Source organism: Taudactylus pleione, unplaced genomic scaffold, assembly GCF_031769625.1.
Source record: "Taudactylus pleione unplaced genomic scaffold, aTauple2 ptg000083l, whole genome shotgun sequence".
NCBI classification, from domain to species: Eukaryota; Metazoa; Chordata; class Amphibia; order Anura; family Myobatrachidae; genus Taudactylus; species Taudactylus pleione.
In genome coordinates, this window is record NW_028284485.1 from 1,918,157 (window position 1) to 1,944,622 (window position 26,466).

A 26,466-nucleotide genomic window follows, 5' to 3' on the forward strand; every position below is an offset into this window, starting at 1 on the left:
CACATAACTTCTAAGTTGGTAATATGTAAATAAAGGAATAGTTATCTGAGGAAATATTTCTTGTAATTTTTCATATGTAAGAATTTTAAGTGTCTGTCCATCCAAAACTTGATAAACCAGTCTCGGACCTCCTGAACCAAAAAACGCACTAAAGTATAATGTAAAGCAGAGAATCCTTGAGACCTTGTATTATGATATATGGGTAAAAAAATAGTGTTATATGTTGATATACCCATCTTGCATCTAGATAGATGCCAGGCTGTGCACGTAGTGGTTAACAACAAATTATTAGTAACCGAGAAAGGAAAATCTGTGGGTCTCATGTGTAATAGGCTAGAGAGTGTAATGTCAGGACAAAAGGCTTGTTCCAAGCCAGTATTAGCAAACTCTTCAGAATTCTGTAACCAATCAACTGCATAACGATAGTTTGCAGCTAGATTATAGCTTTTTATACAGGGAAGGTTAATACCTCCCAATTGTGTGGATTGACTTAATTTGAATAAAGATATTCTTGGTTTCTTATCCGCCCAAATAAACTTGCTCATAGCTTTATTCAATGACTTTATATCTGAATCTTTTAAAAGTAAGGGTAACATTTGTATTGGGTATAGCAACCTGGGAAAAGAGATCATTTTGATCAAGTGGCATCTACCTATGTAAGACAGTGGCAAGTGTTTCCAGGCTTGAAAGTCAGCAATAATATGGGATATTACAGCAGGAAAATTAGCCATGTAGAGATCAGAGGGATTGACAGGTATATGTAAACCTAAATAAGTCAAAGAGGTATTCGCCCATCTGAAAGGAAAAGAACCATTCCAGGCAGCCTGGGCACCATCGTGTAAGGCTAAAGCTTCTGTCTTAGACTTATTTATCACAAATCCTGACAATTTCAAAATCATGTAGAAGTTGCATAAAACCTGGGAAAGCAGCTTGTGGATTAGCAAAATACAATAGCAAGTCATCAGCGTATGCTGATACTTTTAATATTTGACTTCCAATTCGAATCCCTTTCCATTCGGTCTGCAAATAAAAATGTCGGATAAGGGGATCCAACGCTAAATTAAAAAGTAGGGGAGATAAAGGGCACCCTTGTCTTGTACCGCGATATAATTGAAAGTTCTCTGTATTTAAACCATTAATGGTGAGAAATGCTGTGGGGGTATTATATAGTGAATTAAAAAATCGTATAAAACTTGGACCAAAATTTTGAAAATGAAAGACGCGTAACAAATGTGTCCAGGACACACGGTCAAATGCTTTATCAGCATCACAACTGACCAAAAGAGACGTATCCTCTGAGTTTTTTAGCGATTGCGTTATGGCTGCTATTACCTGACGAATGTTATGTACTGAAGATCTATTCTTTACAAAGCCAGATTGTGATGTATGGAGTAACTTGGGTAAAAGCATCTGTAATCTTTGTGCCATAATGGAGGATAATAACTTTAAATCCTGATTTAATAAAGATATGGGACGGTAAGACTGTACTAATGTTGGATCTTTGCCGGGCTTAGGTAACATTATTATACGGGCTTCATTAAAAGAAAATGGAGCCGCTGTGCCAGAGAGAATAGAATTAAACAATTTTAATAAATGAGGAGTAAGTGATGGAGATAATAATTTATAATATTCTGCACTAAGCCCATCAGGGCCCGGAGCTTTACCAATTGCTGAATGTCCAATAGCCGCCAATATTTCTTGCTCAGAAATTAAATCAGTCAGTATCTCCTGCTCCTCCTCAGTTAATATAGGGGAACCTGCCGACTTTAAAAATTCCATACCTAAAATCTGGTTATCTGGTGGTGCAGTGTATACATTTCTAAAGTATTCCAAAAAGGAATTTGCTATATCAGAAGTAGAGGTAAGAACATGAGATTCCGAGACAATTTTTGAAATGTTAACCTGAGGACGCTGATTTCTAACCACATTGGCCAACAGTTTCCCTGCCCTATTTCCCCACTTAAAATAACAATGTTTCTGGTAATCTAAAGAACATTGGGCTTTTTCTGTACATAGTGTGTCATATAAATTTTTAGTATCAATATAAATCTGACGAGTTTCTGGGGTATTAAACCTTAATAAATTTGTATAAGATGTAGAAAGAGCTGTACTAATATCTTGAAATTTTGGAGAGAGTTTCTTACGTTTTCCGGCAACATAAGCTATGATCGAGCCACGCAAAACTGGCTTGGATGCTGCCCAAAATAAATTGATATCTTCAATATGTTGATTATTATCGTTGACATAGTTCCCGTATTGTTGTTCCAAATATAGCTTGAAATCAGGATAATTATATAAATAGGAGGGAAATCTCCAATTAAAGGAGGAAGGTTTTGGTGTAGGAAGGGATAAGGAGAACCATGTTGGGGCGTGGTCAGAGATAGCTATGTTTTCTACTATAGCATCATAAACTTTAGGAAGGAGATTTGTGGGAAGAAGCCAATAATCAATCCTGGAGGATGTGTGATGTGGGTGTGAGTAAAACGTATAATCACGCTCCATGGGGTGTTGATACCTCCAGGGATCAGAGAGTTGGAGAGAAGATATAAGAAAATCTAAAGCCTTAGATATAGTGCCCCTTCCCCCATTGCCTGATCTGTCTAATAGTGGGTTGAGAGTAGTATTAAAATCCCCCCCTAAAATAATGGTCCCTTCGGCCCAATCCTTTGTTTGACCATATAAATCTGTAAAAAAAACCACTGTTAGAACCAGTTGGTGCATATATAGTGACAATAGTATACAAAACCCCTTCCAATTGTATTTTAACAAATAGAAATCTACCCTCAGGGTCACACAATTTATCAAGTATAGTGTAGTTAAGGGACTTGCGTAGAAGAACCACCCCTCTTCGTTTGGAGGTATATGAAGCTGCTATGTATTCATTCAACCAATTGCTCCTTAATGTATTTGGATCCCCCTCCCTCCAGTGCGTTTCCTGAAGCACAGCCGCATCTGGTTTGAGCCTCTGTAGGTGTTGTAATACCTTCCGCCATTTGAGCGGTGTGTTAAGACCCTCTACATTCCAAGTGAGGAATTTTATACGATCCTTATAATTAACAGGTGTATCCAAGGAATTCAAGTTATCAACCAATACCTTGTTTCATGAAAATACAAATTTGTGGAAATTCGTTAAACATAGCATCCCATGTCCCAGCGAGTAGGGACGCCATTGTTATTATAAAATAGGGATGTGCAGGCTCGGTTCTACTCGGTTCCGTTCGGTTCTTTTTACCGGATCTTATTGGGTTTCAGCTGTCACGAGTTTTGGATAGCCAATAAGATTCGGTAAAAAGAACCGAACGGAACCGAGTAGAACCGAGCCTGCACATCCCTATTATAAACGTGCGGTCTCTCAATCCCATTATCACTACATTTAACCAAACATATATACACCAAAATAATACAGTTCTACCATTTTGTGTTTTTCTTTGAACCCAAACATAAGGCCACTGTGGCCAATAATAACCAGTAACTATATTCCAAATATGAGAAAATAAAAAAAAAATTCAAAATCAAAACAAATAATAAAAAAGAACAATTTAGAGGAAACAGAGTTTTCCAGAAAAATAGTAAGAAATACACATAATATGCAAAAACAGATGAGAATCAATTTCTCATTAACAAATATTAATGACATAATGAGGCATATGTGAGTAATATAATACTTGCGATTTAAGCATTAACTCAATGTTCATCGACAGATGAGAGTACGTTAGATTCCGAAAGAGAGTAACAAATGTCTTTGTCGGGGACACCGAATCAAAGAAATACTGTTTGCCATCATGTTGTACTCTAAGCTTAGCTGGGTAGAGGAGGGCAAATCTGAATCCAGCATCAAAAAGCAACTTGCATATCGGTGAAAATTCTCTTCGTTTCATTGCCACTTGATAAGAAAAATCTTGAAAGAGAAGCAACCTGTCCCCTTTATAGGATAAATTTTGAGATTTACGATAAGCCTCCATCAGTCTGACTTTATCCATATAATTAAGGAACCTGAAGATGACAGTTCTAGGTCTGCGGCGATCTGCTTGACGATCCGGACCAATTCTGTGTGCAGTTTCGATCAGTATAGGGTCTGCTGTAGAGCTGCAACCCAACTCCTAAGGAAGCCAGGTGGAAACTAAGTCCATAAGTTCCCGCTGTTTGACAGATTCCGGTAAGCCAATCAGACGTAGATTATTGCGGCGGTTGCGATTCTCCAGATCTTCCAGCTTTTCCTGCATGGTGACAATGGAAAGTTCCTGCGTTTCAATTACCGATTTGGACGTAGTAAGATCATCTTCAAGATTTGAAATGCGTTGTTCTGCTTCTTTAAACCGCACACTATGCTCGTGAAGCTACGTTACAGCTGAATCTATCACCTCTTTCAGACCAGCCAACTTTTTATCAAGCAATGGTGAGAGAAGATCCGAGATCTCCTGTGCTTTGGCCACAGAGGCAGCACTGAATTTGGAAGGATCAGACACGCCATCCATGATATCATCCCCAGCCGGGGAAGTAGGAGGACTAGAGGTGGCAGATGCTGTGGTTCTGGTCTCTCTGTTTCTAACACCTGGACCTCCCTTACCACCCTTCTGTATTTTGGTCACGTGTTTATCCATATATAAATCTCAGATAATGGACTTTGCTAGAAAAATTTATTATATTTAATATGCCAAAAAAAAACCTGAATAATCCTGACCAGCAGGGGGAGCTGATATAGATATAGTGCCTTTGGAGATCCAGAAAAACTCTCAGATGACCAGCAGGGAGAGCTGATATAGATATAGTGCCTTTGGAGATCCAGAAAAACTCTCAAAGTTGTCTCTGTATAGAATTGTGTTGCAGGAACAGTAGCTACAGAGCTATGCCAATCCCAAGATGGCGGCTGTGGGCTAATACACTGCACTGCCCACACCACAACACTTATTTATCACCTGTATAACAGGAGGTCAGTGAAGCCAGAGAGGCAGGAAGGTAGGTGGCCCCTCCGATATTACACTTGAGGGGAAGAGGTGACACGGGAGGCAGCCGCGCGATCCGGCCAGATCCAAAATGGCGGCCATGATTAGTGGTGCTATGTACTGCACCTAAACTCCGGGGTTATAGTGATGGTGGCGAGCAGGGAATAGTATCCGCTTACCCACCGCTATCTCCAGTGTTTGCGCCAATGTCCGCGCGTCACTGCTCACGGCGCTGTGAGTGTTTGATCCACGCCTGTATGTAAAGGGAGCGAGAGCTCTCTAAAATGCGGCCATCTGCAAGGTCTGCCCACCGGAAGTCTACAACCCCTTCTTTTAACAAACTACTGTATACCTACTTTTATTAAGAGGCATTTATCTCTCTTGGCCCAAAGTTCCAAAATATTCACATACTTGGGACATCGAGCCTTTCCTCTCTTACCTGGCTTCCTGGAAAACAGACTCCAACATTTTAATTTTATCCCATAAATTAGCTGTATTGTTAGCTCTAGCCATAGCGGCCAGAGGAGCTGAACTAACCCTTATACATGTCTCAGACCTGTGGTTAGCACAGATTCCTACGGGGTACCATTTTATCCTAAAAGGTCACACCAAAATGTCCTTGTTTAATAATCCCATACTGTAGTTGAATTCGATGTTATCTAAGACCCTTCAGAACCTATCCTTTCTGTAGCTTTGTGCCTGTTCTTTTATTTGGCCCTGACTGCTCCAATGAGAGACAGTATCATGTAACTCTTCTTTACCTGCAGGAAACCCTTTTGCCCAGCAAGATCCTCCTCTATCAGAGAATTGGATTGAAGCATCCATGAGGGAGGCAGGGGTAGATACAAACCAATTCAGCTAAAGGCATCCCATTACAGTCGATAATGCTAGCAGTGAGATGGTCCTCAGCTCATACATTCACTAAGCACTATTGGAGACCAACCTATCTACAAAAGATAGTTTCTTAGAGCAACCACAAGGTATGTGGTTGTCTGCCCACCTGATTTTGCTAGGTGGCAAGCCTCTTGAAGAAAAAAAACACTAGTTTGCAGGAATCTATGACCTGCAGACTGGATTTTTTCTAGGGAACAGGATTGCCACCTACTGTAGCAACAGCTCCTACCATATCAACTCTTTCTCCTTTGCTAGGATTGTTGTTTCCTCTGGATATTCTATGTTTGGGTATTAATAGTTTTTTTCTCATATTATCCCTCAAGGTGCAGCAAGGGACCCGAAGAAGCCTCAAGCAGCCACCAATAAGGACCAGAAATAGACTTCCAGCCATTATTTAACTCTGCTCCAGAAAGTCACCACAAATACCATTTCCGCTCATTGCATAAACGGTTTCCAAGAGATATCTGTTAAAGTTCAATAAACTTGTTCTTGGTTGGAAATCACTTGTGTCCTAGTCTTCCAACACAGACTTAGGGCCTGATTCAGATCCACTCATGAGCACCCATATATTTAAATAGAGCCGCATAGCCTCTACACCAATACCATATGGACTGAGGTAGAGCCACATAGTGCCTCTGTCTCCATTTGAATACACAATATTATACGGAAACTGTGTGGTTGATACAAGGGGTATACACCAAAAGTGATTCTATTTCATATGTGACGAATACCGGATCCATTCTTCGTGCAGATATATAATCTTTGTGAACATAGTACCTTAGTACATCAGCACATAGGTAATACACTACATTCTACTGTTGTCTATATGTGACATCTATCAAGATTTTTTACAGACGTGGACACTCCATAATACAAACGGGTGAGCTCACCCCTATATGATCAACAATTCTTAAATATATGCCGGCATAAAAATAATGCTCTCCTATTGATATTGAATATATTGACTGTCATAAATACAGATGTATATGTTGTCAATTTAATAGAATGTGTAATATATGACTATTTTTAATGTTAACATTTTTTTTATATATGATTTTATAAGATTTATACTGTGGTGCAATCTATATGAATAAAATTTCTAATTTTTGCCATTAAGAAGCGCAGCCAATATATATATATTTTTTTATATATATTTATTGAAGTGTTTGCACATCCTTCATTTTGGCAGCAGTTTCTTTCAGGTACCAATTCTTGTAGGGGAGCGCTGTTTATCAACCTCTTTTTTGTCCATATACAATTAATATTTTATCACTCTGCCAATTACATGATACACCAGTCTAATTATATATCTATAATTTAGTAGTCTACCACCATCCATGGTATAAGGGTCACTACAGGTCTGCAACACAACTAGCCCTCAGATAGTCTCCAAATACTACGTACAAGGAATATCAATCATAGGGTCTGATTCAGAGTAGTAAGATCTTCTCTCCAATGTTAGAAGATCAGCACCCGTGCGAGAACTGTACTGTGCATATGCCAGATTTCTACTGCAAGATCTCTCAGTTCCTGAACGATGCAACCTGATTGACAGACTGTGGCCATTTGGGGCGGGGAGTGGATGGCACTGGCCTGCATTCCCAGGAGTGCTGAGGCCAGGGTCTGGTAAAATGGTGTAGCTCTCAAATTCAATTTGTTCCCCAAAAAACTGACCCAGACAACATAATTCCAATATTATAGCCTACATCATACCTCCAGTGGACATGTGGTAAATTGTATGCTCACGCTATTTCTCATAATGTAATCTGTAGAATATCAAATATTACTGAATAGAGATTGGTGCACATTTAGATAAATATTGTTTCCTACCCCCTGGTGTGATGGGCTATTAATTTGCATCATTTGTGCATATAAAACTAATAGAAATTTCTGTGAATTTACAGATCTCTAGCTGTAGTAAACAGATTAGATACCATGCTTTTCATTATTTTCAAAGGGTTTCGACATATCAATTTAGCAGACTTCAGCTTGTTGGTGACCAGCTGGGCTAGAGACAGAAATCTTCTTTGATAAGAATGCAAAGCCATCTACAGATCAGCTAGCTACATTGTTGTCCATAGCGCAGCAAATCATGCTATGCATTGCACGAGATCGGAGATACGCATTTGCGTCTCCACACGATATAATTGGAGACACACTCACATGATCAAGGACGCACTTTCGCATCTCCATAGGACTGAATGGAGATGCACTCCTGCGATCGGGGCATGGTGCATAGTGCGAATCGCTGGCAATTTGTGCCACGATCAGTCACAATGAACATGGGCGCATCTATATATGCAATCCCAGTTCTTAATGCTGATCAATCTCAGACTCGCTCTTAACATAATGTGACAACAGCTGCAACAGTACACAGTGTGGAGACAAGCGGTTCCAAAGCCATACATAATGGCAGGTATTCAGGTAAGTAGAAGGGCAATGTGGGGTACATAAGTGGGGAAGGAGTGGCATGAGAGGAAAAAGCTGGTTGGCAAAGAAACATGTGAGATAACAGCTAGCATGCAGTGGGTCATGTAATGGAAAAGCTGGTGGAGTTTTCCTTATTTTCATTATAGTTCTTTTCTCTCATCCAGGTAATCTGGGGGTATAATTACTAAAGAACGATTTTGGATTCTGCTCGATTTTCCATTTAATTTTGGTTCGATTTCCATTCGATTTTGATATTGGAGATTTACTAAAGCCAAAATCGAATGGCAAATTGAACAGAAAATGGAATTTCACTCAAAATCGAATATAGGCAAAACATCAATGTTTTCCCATAGTCAAATATAGGATCCCTTCAATTACTAACATTCGGTTTGCAAATCGACCATAAATCAAACTCAAAATCGTACTTTAAATTCCCAAATTAATAGAATAGTTAGAGATAGTCGATTTGAGCTTCTCAACACCATTCTTTTGGCTGGAAATTGATTGTGATGCCTTTAAAAGTTCCCAAAAGCATGTGGGGCAGCCTGGTTGCAGGAATAATGGCTGCTCAAGACTATGCAATACTGTGCACTTACCTGTGGTATCAGGGGATCAGGAGAGTAACTAGCTCTTTGGGAGCCCCATAACAAAGGTGCACATAGGCCCCCCATGGTGGGGTTCAGCCGACATAGTCAGGCAAACAAAAAATGATTTTTTCTTAATTATATGTATATACATATGTACTGTATACAGTATATATATCCATAGAAATGGATATATATATATATATTATATACACACATATAAATATATATGAGCATATTATATTTATGAAGAAATTATAAATCACTTTCACTTTTCTAAAGTGTGCACAAGTGTTTTAAAATTTTTCCCCCTGTTAATTAGTGTGCATATGAAACATTTGGCCCAAGAGGAAGTAATGAGGAAATTGAGTTTGATTTTGCATTCTATTTTGCATTCGATTTTAATGGGGATTTGAGGTTCGATTTTGGAAGGGATTTCATAAACTGAACACAAAATTCCTTCTTAAAATCAATCAAAATCGAATTTGATTTGAAAATCGTTAGTAAATGAGGGATTTGTTAAGGGATTTTGCAGTTCAATTTAAATTTGATTTAAGTTGATTTTATAGATTCATAAAATTGAATACCAAATCGAACTTTAATAAATATACCCCCTAGGGTGACTTGCTAGGGAAAATCTGTTGGGAAGGTGGGAAGGTGGGTTTTAGGGAAAATCTGGTAGACAGATAGGCATGTTAAAGAAAACTGATGGCAGATGAAAATAAATGGCTGGCCTACAGGAGGCATGTAAGGGAAAATCTAATGGACATAGGGGTATGTGAGGATAAAGCAGCTGGGCAATGGGTACATGACTGAAAAGTTGATGGTCAAAGTGGCATGTAAGTGCTTGTGGGGCAGAGGATTATGTGAGAAATCCGTACATTACTGTTATCATGTTATACAGGATTAACCTTAATAACATTGACAAAAGAAGTTATTTCTGTCCCTGGAACTCCACAACACCACTTGATAGGGGAAGGAAATTGTATATTTTTTGGCACGATACATTGTGCCGGTAAAAGAAATATAATATTACTTATATGACATATTGTGGCAAACATAGTCACTGGATTGTGTATTATATCAATTATTTCTGTGATTGGAAGAGAGAATATTTAATGTATGTGATTTTATTATATGTGTTTAATTGCATTTGCATATGAAATGTTTTTATAACAAAAGTTAAGGAGCTTGGACCTTTATTTTTTGGATTCTTCAAGCTCTGCTTATATTTATTCGAGATGAGCGGGTTCCAATCTCAGAGATCCGAACCCACGCGAACTTAGCGATGCGAGTCGGCTCGGGTTTTCCCGCCTGACTCGGATCTTAAAACGAGGCAAAACATCATCATCCCGCTGTCAGATTCTCGCGGGTTGTGGATTCTATAAAAGGTCCCGCAATCGCCGCCATTTTCATTCCGGCCTGCGGAGAGTGAAGAGGACAGAGGGGACTGTGAACGTTGTGCTGTGCTGTTGCTGTGTGTGCATAGGGGCTGGCTGCCTAATGTCCATACTGCATAGGGGCTGTCTGACTATTGTCACTTGTCATAGAGGCTGGCTGACTGGCTGTTATCCACTAGTCCATACTAGTGCTGGCTGCTGTGCTGGGCTGTTCGGTGCCTGTTGTTCATAAGGGCTGTGTTACTAGGAGCTGTGCTGCAGACAGAAGAGGGGAGCCTAAGTGGCTCCTGTGTCACTGCAGTCCATAATGGGTGCTGCTGTGTTGTCCAGGGGGTGCACTGTCCATCAGTGGTGCTCTCTTCTCCCCCAGTGTGAAAAAAATAAAGAAATTGTTTTTTTTTCTGTGTGTGTGTGTCAGCAACGTAGCTGTGCAGGGGTGCTGCCTGTGTCGTTTATGAAGGGGCTGCTGCCTTGTTCCGGGGTGCTCTCTCCCCCAAGTGCACCCCCCAAAATTAATCAATTAATCAATGTATTTTTTTGTGTGTTGTACGCATTAGCCACACTTATCACCAGCAACATAGCTGCACAGGGGTGCTGCCTGTGTCATTTATCAAGGGACTGCTGCCTCATTCGGGTGCTCTCCCTCCCAAGTACCAAAAAAAAAATAATACAATAAATCAATCAATGTTATTTTTTTTGTGTGTGCTCGTTAGCCACACATATCACCAGCAACATAGCTTCATAGGGGTGCTGCCTGTGTCATTTATCAAGGGACTGCTGCCTAGTTTAGGGGTGCTCTCCCTTCCAAGTGCCAAAAAATAAATAATCAATAAATCAATTAATGTTATTTTGTTTGTGTGTGTGTGCTGTTTAGTCACATGTATCACCAGCAACATAGCTGTTCAGGGGTGCTGCCTGTATCGTTTATCAAGGGGCTGCTACCTAGTTATGGGGTGCTCTCCCCCAAGTGCCAAAAATCAATCAATCAATAAATCAATCAATGTGTTTTTTATCTGTGTGTGTGTGTTAGCCATGACATCACAAACACCTCAGCTGAGATTTGCACAAACATTTTCAAAAGGTGAAAATAGATGATATGGTTTCTAAAATAGAATAAAGCAGCTAAAACTGCGTTCTCTGATTATAGTGTCCCTACCCATGGCCCCTCTACCTGAATTTCAGCGAGTCAGAAGGGCAACTCCATGCAACTATATTCCAGAGTGCAGCTGCTATTCCTGTAGCCCTGGTCAGAAGATGTGTAGGGGGTGTGGTGATGATATGGACTAAAATGGAGCTCACATCCACTAAAGTGGACAATGAATTCCCAATCTAACAGGGAGCGCAGCTGTAATTTATACACAACACAGGATGGGATGACACTATAGGTTTGGGTGATGGTATAATCTGGGGTGATATATACATCATCTTCTTCACACAATATTAATTTGTATCCACTGGAATCCACCAATAAAGGGGCCTCTGTAATGTTTGCATGTAGTTGACGGTAAAGGTCTTTCTCATAGAATTTGTAGTTCATTTTAATGGACATCATCTTTTCCACATTTTGGGGAAGTAGTCTCAGGCAGATCACTGACAAGGTTCCTGGCTGTGCTGAAAACTCTGAGTACACACTGGAAGATGGGCAGCTCAAATAAAGCAAAGGTAGTTTTGTGTAAGGGCCTTCAAATTGCCTCTTTTTCCTTCCAGTAGGTATTTACATCTCTTCAGATCTGTGTTCATTTGGAAGACGCAACTATGTCTTCATCCCTTCTGGGATGAAAAACCACTCCCAGCAGCAGGCATGGCGCTCAATAATTCTCAAGAAAGACAAAACATAAGACTTAAATCTTAAATCTGAAATGTTGCATTTGCTGCTCTGTTCCGCTTGTCCACATATCTGTTCTGGTTAAGTGGACAGTGGGAATAATGGCAGTTTGAAGGCCACTAACTAACTAACTATGTTTTTTTTAATGTCCCATTATAGGTTTGGAAATGTTCATGTGGAAATTGTTTTGGAAAGCAGTTTTCCTGGTCCCATTCTGGGATGAAAATCCACTCCTAGCAGCAGAAGTTGGTGCAGGATTCTCAAGAAAAGCACAATGTAAGACCTTAAGGGGCAAATTTAATTTACTAAAATGAGAGTTTTTAGAAGTGAGTTTTAGAAGTGATGTTGCTTGCCCATAGCAACCAATCAGATTCTAGCTATTTTCTTCTAGAAAGTGCTAGGTAAATGTTAAGTAGAAACTGATTGGTTGCTATGGGCAACATCACTTCTAAAACTCACTTGTAAAAACTCTAACTTTAGTCAATTAAATTTACCCCTTTATCTTAAATCTTGTGCTTGTCCACATATCTGTACTGGTTAAGTGGCAGTTAGGAGGCCATTAACTGGCTATGTTTTTTTTAATGTCCCTGTACTGGTTGGGAAATGCTATTTCATGTGGAAGCTTTGCAAATTATTATTTAACAGTCAATTGTTTTGGAAAGCACTGCTAGAAGTCTTCCACTCCCAGCAGCAGCAGCAGGCATGGCACTCAAGGATTCTTCTGGGGCAAGGACTGAATTTTGCAGATCCAAGTCAGATCCAAGCCGGCTCGGTCGGATGTTCCCACCTTACTTGGATCTCTCAAATCGAGGCAAAACCATTGAGACTAAATCTCGTGGCTTGAAAGCTTTCGTTTCTATATATAAGGGACATGGCGGGTGCCATTTCACTCCGGCTGTCGAGACTGAACAGGGAGGGTGGGTAGTGTAGGGCTAGGGAGAGGTGATGTGCTGTTCTGTCTGCTGTGTCCTAAGCTGGTGCTGATCCATTCTGGGCTGGTGTTGTTGTGCTGTCTGCTGGGTCCATCTGGGCTGGTGCTACTGCTTTCACTGTGCTGTCTGCTGTGTCCATCTGGGCTGTTGCTGATCCATCTTGGCTGGTGCATTCTGGGCTGGTGTTGTTGTGCTGTCTGCTGTGTCCATCTGGGCTGGTGCTACTGCTTTCACTGTGCTGTCTGCTGTGTCCATCTGGGCTGTTGCTGATCCATCTTGGCTGGTGCTTTCTGCTGTGCTGTCTGCTACATTTTTATAAAAATATAAATATATATATTTTTTGTGTAATATTTATTTGTCTGTGTGTGTGTTTGGCTTAACTGCACAAGATCTAGCAAGTCGGCAACGCAACCTACTGCTGCCCGACTCCAGTCATCATCAATCTGTGCTCTGGGCCGAAGTTCTGGAGCTGGAAAAAAAAAACATCCAAAACCAAAACACGGGGGTCAGCGCACATCTCTAATATTTATGTATTCTTGCTACTTTTATTGTGTAAGTAACTCAGAGGTTTGCATACGCAGCTGTTGAGGTCTGCAATACTTAACATATTCTTAGCATCTGTAATTGTGTTTAACTATCCTTGGTCATGTGTGGAATTGCTGGTGAGCAGGGGCATATGTGAGGAAAAAGCTGGCAGGCAGAGGGGCATTTAAGGAAAATGCTGGTGGGCAGAAGGCCATATGAGGGAAAAACTGGTGGGCAGGAAGCATGTGAGAAAAAAATCTGGTGGGCAGGTTAGCATGTAAGGAAAAAGATTTTCATGTTTTTATTATATTATATATATTTTTTCATTCTCTGATTCATATATTGTGGGATATATAGGTGTACCGGGGTGGCATGCTAGGGAAAAGCTGGTGGGCAAGAGGGTAGGCAGATGGACATGTTACGAAAAACTGATGACAGATGGGCATGTGAAAAAAAATCTGGTGGGCAGAAGGACATGAAAACAATAAATTGATATGCAGGAGGCATGAAAGGGAAAATCTGGTGGGCATAAGGGCATGTGAGGATAAGGCTGGTGGGCAGAGGGACATGTGAGGGAAATACTGGCAGGCAGATGGAATTGGGCATGTAATGAAAAAGTTTGTAAAGTTTTTCATATTTTCATTAGATTTTTTCTCTGATTTAGAATAAACACCTATCTATTGTGCATCACAAAAAAACCTTTTTGTATTTTTTTTTTCAAAAGTAACATTGGAAACTTCCCTAGTAATTATGCATCTGCCACTGAGCAGCAATGGAGTCTGCAATAAACATCAGTGCATCTGGATTGCAACCTCACCAGCCCCCCACGAGAAGGTTGGAATTCTAAAAATGTTACATTCAGCACATTTGTGTCTGTAGGGATTGGAAAGAAATACTTTGCTTATGAACACATTATACTTTTTGCTAACCTTGCAAGTAAATAATTTCTATAATTTTATTGGTAGGACTCCCACAAATTAGTTGTCTTGGGTCCCCCACAAACCTAAGCTGGCTGTAAGGGTATCCTGGTATATTGAGTCCTGTATCACTCAACAGTCATCTCTTCATAAGAAATATGAACCAAGGGAAATTTTTGAAGAATGTCTATGGTGTAGATTTAAACAAATATAACTCTTCCCAATTATTTTTTTAGATCATTCATATGTGCTACCACAATCTATGCTTATTACATTTAATATTCATTGTGTTTTGCATTTCAGAAGTCACTCCTCATTAAGTACACCACTGTTAAATCCACATAGTGACTGTTTTTGCATGATCCTGATTTACTACCTTATGCTAATGCAAATTTCCATAGGGGTAATGCATGATCCATGTGGCTTCAAGTGGGAAACCACTTCATTAACTTTTTTCCATACAGTACATGGCCACAGCTGTCATTAATAGTATTGGCAGTTACACCAGCCACATATTAGGTACAAGAGAACCGTCTGCAGAGGCAGATGCAAGGGGGGTTTCTGTCTGCCTGGAAACCCCTTTTCCCACCACACACCATGACCACAATAGAAATAGTAATATAATAGATTGTTACTAGTGCTGCATGTTCTTCTCAGTATCACAAATGAAATAATTAGCACCACCTGTGGATCTTTTAACATGTAATAAATAATAACAGTAATAAATAACCTGTGCACCAACTAGAAGATCTGGAAAACATGCAATGTTAGAGATGAACTGCTAGAGAGCCGAATATATACATATACAGTATGTCCAGGGCAGTGCTAGGTTCTACTGCTGCTCCTCCAGGCTCCCGGACTTGCTCCAATAGTCTGGAATGGTGCCCACATCTAAAATAAATACGTTCAGCTAAGGCAGGATGGCCTACTGGTGCATCTAATGGCTTACTGTGATCACTGGTCCTGTATATGCTGGAATAAATACACACAATACACTTTGTATGATGCTTATTAAAGCTGGTTAAGTACTAATTCAGCCCTCTTCATTGACAGGCCACACTCGCTCTAATATTAACCATTTGGAAACCCCCTTCTGGAAATCCTGCATTTGCCACTGGTCTGAAACAAGCTTCTCTTCTCCACAACTAAGCTGGCTGTAAGGGTATCCTGGTATATTGAGTCCTGTATCACTCACCAGTCATCTCTTCATAAGAAATATGAACCAAGGGAAATTTTTGAAGAATGTCTATGGTGTAGATTTAAACAAATAGAACTCTTCCCAATTATTTTTTTAGATCATTCATATGTGCTACCACAATCTATGCTTATTACATTTAATATTCATTGTGTTTTGCATTTCAGAAGTCACTCCTCATTAAGTACACCACTGTTAAATCCACATAGTGACTGTTTTTGCATGATCCTGATTTACTACCTTATGCTAATGCAAATTTCCATAGGGGTAATGCATGATCCATGTGGCTTCAAGAGGGAAACCACTTCATTAACTTTTTTCCATACAGTACATGGCCACAGCTGTCATTAATAGTATTGGCAGTTACACCAGCCACATATTAGGTACAAGAGAACCGTCTGCAGAGGCAGATGCAAGGGGGGTTTCTGTCTGCCTGGAAACCCCCTTTCCCACCACACACCATGACCACAATAGAAATAGTAATATAATAGATTGTTACTAGTGCTGCATGTTCTTCTCAGTATCACAAATGAAATAATTAGCACCACCTGTGGATCTTTTAACATGTAATAAATAATAACAGTAATAAATAACCTGTGCACCAACTAGAAGATCTGGAAAACATGCAATGTTAGAGATGAACTGCTAGAGAGCCGAATATATACATATACAGTATGTCCAGGGCAGTGCTAGGTTCTACTGCTGCTCCTCCAGGCTCCCGGACTTGCTCCAATAGTCTGGAATGGTGCCCACATCTAAAATAAATACGTTCAGCTAAGGCAGGATGGCCTACTGGTGCATCTAATGGCTTACTGTGATCACTGGTCCTGTATATGCTGGAATAAATACACACAATACACTTTGTATGATGCTTATTAAAGCTGGTTAAGTACTAATTCAGCCCTCTTCATTGACAGGCCACACTCGCTCTAAAATTAAGCATTTGGAAACCCCCTTCTGGAAATACTGCATTTGCCACTGGTCTGAAACAAGCTTCTCTTCTCCACAACTCAGAATAGAACAAAACTATAGCTACGTACTTGCCTATGACACTCCCACAAGAAAGAACAGTTCTATGCAATGGCCTTGTTGCCAATCTGTTCCTTCCCGAAACCATCATTTCATGCAAAGCAAGATCCGGCAAAGATCTGTCTGAAATTAGAATCGGATGGAAATATGTAAAAATGCCTGAAATTTGTTTCCATGCATGTGCTACATGATAAAACTCTCTCTTTATGTTCCTAAAAAGTCTCATGTTGTCATTGCTTATTGTCCACAGCCATATTCATATACTGTACCAGTGGGTGGAGCAGAAGATTTTGCCTGCTAGCAGCAGGTAATATGGACAAAATACCTGAGTGGAGGAAGACTGACAAAATGTAATTCAACCATAATTCACAAGTACATGGTTTTAAATAACTTCTTTACTTTTTATGAGTGTAATAAATAAATACTTATGTGTGTCTCCCTGCTATAGTGTTAGCCAGAGATGTGCGCCGACCCCCGTGTTTTGGTTTTGGATCTGGATCTCCCCTGGTTTTGGATCTGGATTGGTTTTGCCAAAACCTCACCTCCATGTTTTGTTTTTCGTGCTTTGGTGTTGGATCTGGATTTTTTTCTTAAAAAATCTAAAAAACTGCTAAAATCACACAAAATGTGCCTTTTTTTATTCCTCCAGTATTGATAACCTCAATAACATTTATTTTCACTCGTTTCCAGTCAATTTTGGTTACCTCACAGCTCACAATATTGATTTTTTTCATCTAGTTAAAGGGCCAAAAGGTTGCATCCAGCTTGCTGGCTCAAAGCTGATTGATATAATTATTAATAGAGTTGAGGACAGTGCAAAGATTTTGGTTGGGATACCCTTGAGGATTGAAGGCATGGGCCTTCATAGAGGACAAGGAAGTTGATGGCCTTCCATTATCATGATGAATGCTGGTGGCAGCTACAACATGTGGTTCTTGGCCTTGCTCTCCTGTCATGTGACAGCCCTCCATATTTTCTGCGGTCTTGAAGCAGTGTCACAAGCACCAATAGTGTAACCAAGTTGCGGTTACAAAATTCACACACGTGCAGTCGTGTGCACACAGAAAGAAAATATACAAAAGACACTATTTTTTTTTTACTGGCCCAGAAATTGGGCCCAAAGCACAGATTGGTGATGACTGGAGTCGGGCAGCACTAGGTTGTGTTGCTGTATCTTGTGTGGCTAAGCCTAACACGCACACACACACAGAAAATAAATAGACACTAATTTTTTGAGGGGGGTTTTCGGGTCTAGGACTTGGGCCCAGAGCACAGCTTGATGACGACTGGAGTCGGGCAGCACTAGGTTGCATTGCCAACTTGCTAGATCTTGTGTGGCTAAGCCAAACATGCCCCGAAAAAAGACTATTGATTTTCAATTTTTTATGCTCCAGAACTTGGGCCCAGAGCACAGATTGATCACGACTGGAGTTGGGCAGCACTAGCTTGCAACTTGTGTTACTGGCTGGATCTTGTGTGGTACTTGGGTTAAGCCTAACACGCATGCACACGCACACACACAGAAAAATACACTTTGATTATTTTTTTTACTATATATTTTTTTGTTAATAATTTTTTTTTTGGAGTCCAGAACTTGGTCCCAGATGGACACAGCACCAGCCCAGATGTATCTACAGCTCTGCACCAGCCCAGATGGACACAGCAGATATGAAAAACACCAGCCCAGGACACAGCAGCCCAGATGGATCAGCAACAGCCCAGATGGACACAGCAGACAGCACAGTGACAGCTGTCACAGGCACCAGCCCAGAATGGATCAGCATTCACCAGACGAGGACACAGCAGACAGCACCAGCACCTCTCCAAGTCCTACACTACCCACCCTCCATATTCAGTCTCCACAGCCAGAGTGAAATGGCATCCGTTGCGTGCTCCCTTATATACTACATTGATCATAGAGACAAAAGCTCGCACACCGCGAGATTTCGTCTCTATGGTTTAGCCTCGATTTGAGAGATCCGAGTAAGGTGGGAACATCCGAACCTGCTTGGACTCGACTCGGTTCTACTAAATTCAGGTGGGTTTGGATCTCTGGAAACTGAACCCGCTCATCTCTAGTGTTAGCCCCCGACTGGTTCAGAGTTTTGCTGATTATAGGAAAATAGGAGGAACCCTGCGCTGGTTTAACTGCCAATTTTCCTGTACCAGCACAGGCTCAGATTCTAGCTATTATCTTCAAAAAGGTACTAAATAGATGATAAATCGAATCTGATTGGTTGCTATGGGCAACAACTTTACTTCTAAAAACCTGGATTTTAGTATATATACCCCTAAGAAGCCTGCACAGGTCATAGTGATATGTGCAGTGCTTCTCCCAAACACGACTGCCACAGGAAGGTCTATTGTTTGGGTCATTTATCAGTCAGTTTTTGGTATGATTTTTGTTCATTTTTAAAACTGACTGTTAGTAAATCTGGGGATCTTGTAGTCGTCTATGTAAAAGTATCAATGTTTAGTCAATATTCAGTTTTGGACAGGATTTGGATTTGCAGTCTATTTTATAGTCTGTTATGCCTTTAGTGAATGTCTGATTTGCAAAAATGAATGAAAATTGACTACAAATAGAACAAAAACCCAAAATCGACTTTTAGTAACTATACCCCACAGTCTCATTTCTGTGGTTGTTTCTAATTGTAGAACACTATGAAATATGCTGGTGTTATATAAACAAATGTTAATAAATCATGTTAATAAAATACAGAACAGGAAGATAAATGTATAAATCAAGACCTACAATCGTATCTCTAGAATCAGCAAATAAAACAAAATTTGCCAGAATTTTTGAGTAGTGAAACTTTTAAATGTCACATTGTTTATCTAAAATTATGTAGCTTCTGACAAATACAATAGATGATTCTTCAAATAAATTTCCATGTTACATATTTCACATATAGCTTTGGATTTATGACTATACATTAGTTTAAATAGCTTGCAGGAAATTTGGCTTAATGTAGCAATAACATCACTATGTAGTTTAGTTAATACTGAGTGACAAATGTAGGTGTGATATAATTGCAGACTATAAATAAAATACCATTAAATACATTTTTGAAGACAGATGACATTTCACTGTGTCAAGATTGTATGTAGTTATTTTAATCTTTTAAGAAAAAAGTGATTTCATTTTGTAGAGATGAACATTTTACAGACACAGATAGAACACATTATATTACAAGCATTTACTGTAGTGGATGATTGTTCTTATCGTTGTTCATATTCCATGGAACTGCTACCAGCAGTTTTGTTGGCCATTACTGCTACTGGTAGCTTTGCAATTGGCATTACTGATATAACTGTACATAATGCTAGGCGTTGCAAATGCTGCTGACATATTATTGAGAGTCATCACTTTAGGTGGTTATTATTATTAGTAGGCAATACTGTTACTAAAGTATATACAACACCATTACTTATGCAGAATATGTTACTTGGCTGTACTATTGGGGATTACCAAGTTATTGGTCAAGTTATTGAAAGCTCCTGCCGCCAGCACAAAGGACCCACCTGCCGCCAGCACATAATAGCACAGAATAGCACAGAATAGCTGCCAGCAAAAGATGGAGACATCCTATCAGAACAATTAAGGTAAATAAAAATTGGGATTGGGCAGGGGTCTGGAGAGACACTGAGAGATGTATCTAAATGGTATGGAGCTCCTGTGGGGTTAGGAAGGAACTGGCAGCACTACTATGAGGCATTTTAGAAACTGAATTTGTCAAATTATGCAATTATATTACAGTATGTCCCTAAAGTGTAGATCTGCTCAAAGTGTATATATTTTTACACAGATGACCCGCCTGCCCATGGCACATGATGCCCACCTGCCAGCAGCGCAAAATAGCTGCCAGCAAAAGAATAAAGAACAATAAAGGTAAGTGAAAACAGGGAATGGGCAGAGGTTCGGAGAGACTGAGGTTTGTATGGAATTGGCTACTGTTTGATTTACAGTGGGTGTCATCAACTCTAGTTTGTTTTTTCAGCAATGTTGGCTAAATCTAAAAGTGGGGTGCAAAAAAAGATATGAAGGAATAATTAGAACAGAGTGCCAAGCTACCAAAGATTAGCAGGTTTTTTTCAATGTATTGAAATCCCTGATTCTGGCAGCAACCCAAACAGTAGTAGCAATGTTGAATTTAAAGACATACTGCAAGACAGAGCAGCAAGTACAAGTTCTGAAACAAGTAAAGAGTGTGAAAACCAGGATAATATTGCAGAAGTGGATAGGAGTGATGTATTGTTAAATATAGATGAATCTGACAACTATACAGTAGAGGAAAGTCCTGAAGAAAGTGTACAGGAAGCAAATATCCTACAGATCGAGGAGATTTTCAATCAGATATCACCACCAATAAAACAAAAAAGATATATAATTTCTCAGTGTTCGTGTAAACCCAAAGGGATCTTTCCGAGAGCTGAAAAGCAAGGGGTCCGGTGCTTTTCTGAAACCTATTACACTATGAGAACAAAAGCCGGTGTAATCATACCCCGTGCATGGCTTTGCTATCCACCTAAATTAGATAGCGCACACTGTGAGCCATGTTGGCTCTTTGCTGATGGTAATACTAATGCATATAATGCAGCATGGGTGACTGGTGTGAGAGATTAGTGTCACTTAACTGACAGATTAAGTACTCATGAAAAATCCCAACAACACTAAAATGCTTGTATTGTATTTCAGCATTAGCGAATGCATGGTACTATTGATGAAGAAAATAGATGGGAGCTCTTAAAAGCAAAGAACTTCTTGAGACAAGTATTGGATCGCTTTTTTAATGTAATGCTAACAAGGTCAATGTGTAATCTCCCTTTCAGAGGGCATAGAGAAGTTTTAGGACATGTTAATAGCGGATATTTTCTGTCAATTGTTGAACTTCTTGCAAAGTAAGACCCAGTTTTGAAGCAGTCAATTAGTATACCTAGAGGCTCTGTTAGATATTTAATTCACAAGATTCAAGATGAAATTATTAAACTGCTGACCAAAAAGATTGAGAATGAAATTGTTGACAAAATCAAAGCAGCACCTTTTTTCTCAATCACTATGGATACAACACAAGAGATTTAAAAAAACTAACCAACTAAGTCAAGTATTTCGTTATATGACATTAGAAAGCAATGAGCTTGGTAACTAGTGTGAAAATCAAAGAGTCCTTTTTAGGGTTTCATGCTGTATCTGATCAAACAGCTGCTGGCCTTGAGAAAGAAATAGTAAACTGTATTGAAGGAAAAAGTTTAGAATGATCAAAGTGCCGTGGGCCAGGGTATGATGGGGCAGCAAAAATGAGCGCCATTTACGCAGGAGTGCAGGCAAGAATAGCTCGGCGAGAACCTAGTGCAGAATATGTACATTGTGCTGCCAACAATTTATATCTTGCATTAAATGACTGTATTCAGAGTTTACCTGAAATGAAACAGTTCTATGCTGTGCTTGAAAGAGTGTACACTTTCTTTGGCCATAGTGTCAAACGAGGGGCCATGTTGTCAGAGTTGGCATCTCTCTCTGACGCTGAGATTGGCAGCAATGTTACTTTAAAAAGATTATGTCCAACACATTGGTCTTCAAAGAATGATTCTCTTACCGCTTTGAGATTCCAGTATAAGGACATAATGAAGGCACTGTACAAGAAAAATTCTTCTCAGCAAGAACAAAGATGAATGTAATGAAGCTGCTGCTTTGAAAAAAAATGCTAGTATGTTTTGAGTTTGTAGTACAGATAGTACTTCAAAAAATGATTTTTGAAACAGTCAATTCTGTTTCTAAATGCCTACAGTCCAAACAAACACACTTGCTGCAAAATGCTGCAAAGTTAATTTGTAGTGCAATAGAGTCACTGACGCTGTTTAGAAACAAATTTGAAGAAGCTAAAAATATTGCTATAAACATGTCTGAATAGTGGAATATGGATGCCAAAAGGAGAATAAGAGTAAAAAAAACATTTTGATGAGTTGTGTGAGGATGAAAGGTTAAATCCAGAAAGATCCTTTCAAGTAAATATTTTCTGTGATTGTTTGCATATTATTGTGGCACAACTGTCTAATCGTTTCAAGAGTCTGGATGCCACTGTCAAAATGTTTAAAGTGATTCTACCAAGCACACTTGTGACAGTAACAGATAAACAGCTCTATGAGGATGCTGAACAGCTAATTAAATATTTCAGTAAAGACTTTACTGGGTTTTTCTCAGAGCAATTTCTTGCTTTCAGAACATGTTTAAAAGAGATTTCTAAGTTATCTACAGTGGAAGATTTGGCAAAGTTACTCATTACTGAGAATAGTGTTTTGTCATCAAGTTTTCCAGAAGTATGTATAGCTATTATCTTGTTTCTGTCCATCCCAGGAACAGTAGCAACTGCTGAATGTTCATTCTCAAAACTAAAAATAATAAAAAATCATTTACGCAGCACAATGGGACAAGAAAGATTTCAAGGATTAGCAATATTATCCATCAAAAATGAGATGGCAAAGAACCTTCAATTAGATAAAATCATTGACGAATTTGCTGACCGAAAAGAAAGGAAGATGAACTTCAAGTCAAATGTAAAGTAGATTCATTTTTGTGGATTTTTGGATGAGCAGTAATAGGTTTGTCTTTACAATTTGATTCTATGCACTCACAAAAATCTCCTGAAAAAATGGGTGTAGAATCTGCTTTGTTTCCTAAAGCAGTAGGTGATAGTTATATCCCAAAGACCTCAGAAACCTGGGTCCCTCTTGAAATTGGTTATGCGTAAGAGAAATGACAACAAGGAAAACAGTCTCTGGGCCTGATTCAGACCCGGACGCTATTTGCGGACGGTCGTTCCAAAAAAGGGGCCGGCTATTTAAATTGAGCGCTCGCTCTTTGCGGTTTGTTGACACCTCTATGTCTGAGCGAGTGAACGAAAAATGCGCTCGCTTTTTTGTGAAGATGCTCCTTTACCATTCGCATCACACGTCATCTCCGGTATTTATTAGATTAATCAGGTACATTGAAAGGCATCTGAACTGCTCGCAATGCTTGTGGTAGGTTTTGCTTACCGCTATCACTGCGAGCAGTTCAGGCTAAAAGACAACCAAGTGACGTGGTCGATGACGCTCCTTTACTAATTATGCACTCCCATTAAATGCCCTTTTGACCGTTAGGCACGCCTGCGTTCAGATCTCCACTCCCCCGTTTTCAAGCACCTTCCCCTGTTACCACCCACAAACGGTACATTCTGTCAATCAAATTAGCAGCCCCTCGCTGTTTTGCGAGTGCACGATTTCTGACCGCAATGAATGGTTTGCGCATGCGCTTTACAACCCATACACATGCGCAGTTGTGCGAACATCGCTCAGAGCGAATGAGTGGCCGCTTACGAGCGGCTCTGAATCAGGCCCTCTGTTCTAAAATTTAATATACTATTTATTGATCTTAATGTTATGTTTAATATTTATATGTGGGATTGTATGTTTCAGCTTTTTTCTACATTTGTGCTAATTGTATGTGGTCATAGTATATTGTACTGTACACATGCTTGAAATGGAGTAAACAATGCAAGGTACTAACGTCTCTTGTTTTTCTTCTGTGAGTTTGTGTCAGATGTTGGGCTGTGGGTTGCCAGGAATGGGGGGGAAGCCCAAAGCATATTCTTGCACCTGGGCCCACCACTCTCTAGTTCCGCTACTGATCCAGCTTAGACGCCATGATATACCCAATGCAAAAAAAACAAATGTAAATGCATAGTACATAATACTGACTCATAACAAAGGTGGGCAAAATACATATAAATAATACTGACACATAACATTTATCTGAGATAGAGGACATAGTAGGAGAGAAAAACACTAGTAGGGAGGGCTCTACTCATGACAGCTTACATTATAAATAGGAAAAGGTAAGGAATGCAGGTACTGGGAATATACAAGGGATTAGGGATGTGGGTAGGAGGACCAGATTAGGCAGAGATCAGTACACAAAGGTGAATAAGTGGGTTTTGAGGGGCTGCTTGAAGCAAAATTGGTTTGGAGATAGGTGTAATAAGGATGTTAGCAGAGAGGTAGGTGTGGACAAGTCTATGAAGTGTTTTAAAGATGAATGGGATGAGAGAGATTCGATGGTAGTTTGATAGAGATGGTTATTTGGATACACAAAGGTGTCAGATGAGAGGGAAAGATTGAAGAGATGAGTAAGCTGTAGGTAGATGCTAAAGTAGAGAGAGGTGAGGAGATGGAAGGGGATGGGATCAAGTTGGTATGTAGAAAGGAGAGAAGCAGAGAGGAGAAACTGTATTTCCTCCCCATTCACAGGGAGGAAAAAGCACAAAAAGGGGGAGTTGGAGGGAGAAAATTAGGAAAATTGGGAAAAGGAGGGCTGAGGGTCCTGGCAGTAGGAGATTACTTGCCATATGGATTCTAATTTGGAAGTAAAGAAAGAGACAAGGTTAGAGGTGGAGAGAGAAGGGAGCCAGGCTGCAAAGTTATCAAAGCATTTGGTTTAGGGGCCTTGAGGGTGGTAGATCAATATGACCTGAAGGTAGTCTGTAAAGAAAAGGTGGATAGAATTTATCTTAGATGCTAACATTACCACCTGGTTGGTCACCAGGCCTGGTAGAGTGGATGAAAGAAATATGCCCATAAGAGAGAGTAGCAGGTGAGGTGTTGTCAAAGGGAGAAAGTCAGGTTCCTATGAGGGCCAGGAGGCTGAAGGATTTAGAGATAAAATGAGTGTGACCGGGTGCTAGTTTATTACAAATGGATCTGGCTTTCCAGAGGGCAGAAGAGAAGGGAAGTATAAATGCATTCTGAGTCAGATGTATCTGAAGATGTTTCAAAAGTTTGGAAAGGTTGCATAAGTGTCATGTTGACACTAGGCATTTAATAAACTTGCATTAAAACTCTAAATCTAGATATGTGTGTATAAAGTAGAGATGTGCGCCGACCAGCGTGTTTTGATTTTGGTTTTGGATCTGGATCTCCCCTGGTTTTGGATCTGAATCTGGTTTTGAATTTTTTTCCATGGTATTTTGTTTTCAGGTTTTGGTTTTGGATCTGTATTTTTTCCAAAAAATTCTATTAACAGCTAAAACCACATAATTTGGGCCTGTTTTTGTTCCTACAGTGTTATTAACCTTAATAACAATAATTTTCAGGCATTTCTAGGCATTTTTAACCACCTCACAGCTCACAATATTGATTTCACTATTTTTCACCAATACAGGCCAAAGGCAGCAGTTTTCTCAACTTCAGTAAAACTTGCTTTACCATATCGAAGGCGTGACTTAAGCCCTGGGGCATGAGCCTTCATAGAGGATGAGAAAGTTGATGGCCTTGCACTGCTGGTGGCAGCTACAACATGTGGTTCTTGGCCTTGCTCTCCTGTCATGTGACAGCCCTCCATATTTTCTGCGGTCTTGAAGCAGTGTCACAATAGTGTAGCCAAGGTGCGGTTACTAAATTCACACACGTGCAGTTGTGTGCACACACACAAATATTAGACAAAAAAAAGACAATTGATTTTTATATTTTTCAGCTCCAGAACTTGGGCCTAGAGCAGTGATTGTCCACGACTTGAGTGGGGCAGCACTAGGTTGCAACTAGCATTGCTGGCTGGATACATGCACACACACAGACAGTAAAAGATACAAAAAAAGACAATTGATTTGAATTTCTTTTATGCTCAAAGAACTTGGGCCCAGAGCAGTGATTGATCATGACTGGAGTGGGGCAGCACTAGGTTGCAACTTGTGTTGCTGGCTGAATACACACACACAGACAGTTAAAGTTAAAGAAAAAAAATACGATTTATTTTTATTT

General features: G+C 39.8%; 1 pseudogene; it reads left to right on the top strand.

Annotated features, from left to right (window-relative positions):
- The first annotated feature begins 22,376 nt into the window (after positions 1 to 22,376).
- LOC148532120 (zinc finger MYM-type protein 1-like) lies at positions 22,377 to 23,238 on the top strand (annotated as a pseudogene).
- The last annotated feature ends 3,228 nt before the right edge of the window (positions 23,239 to 26,466 follow it).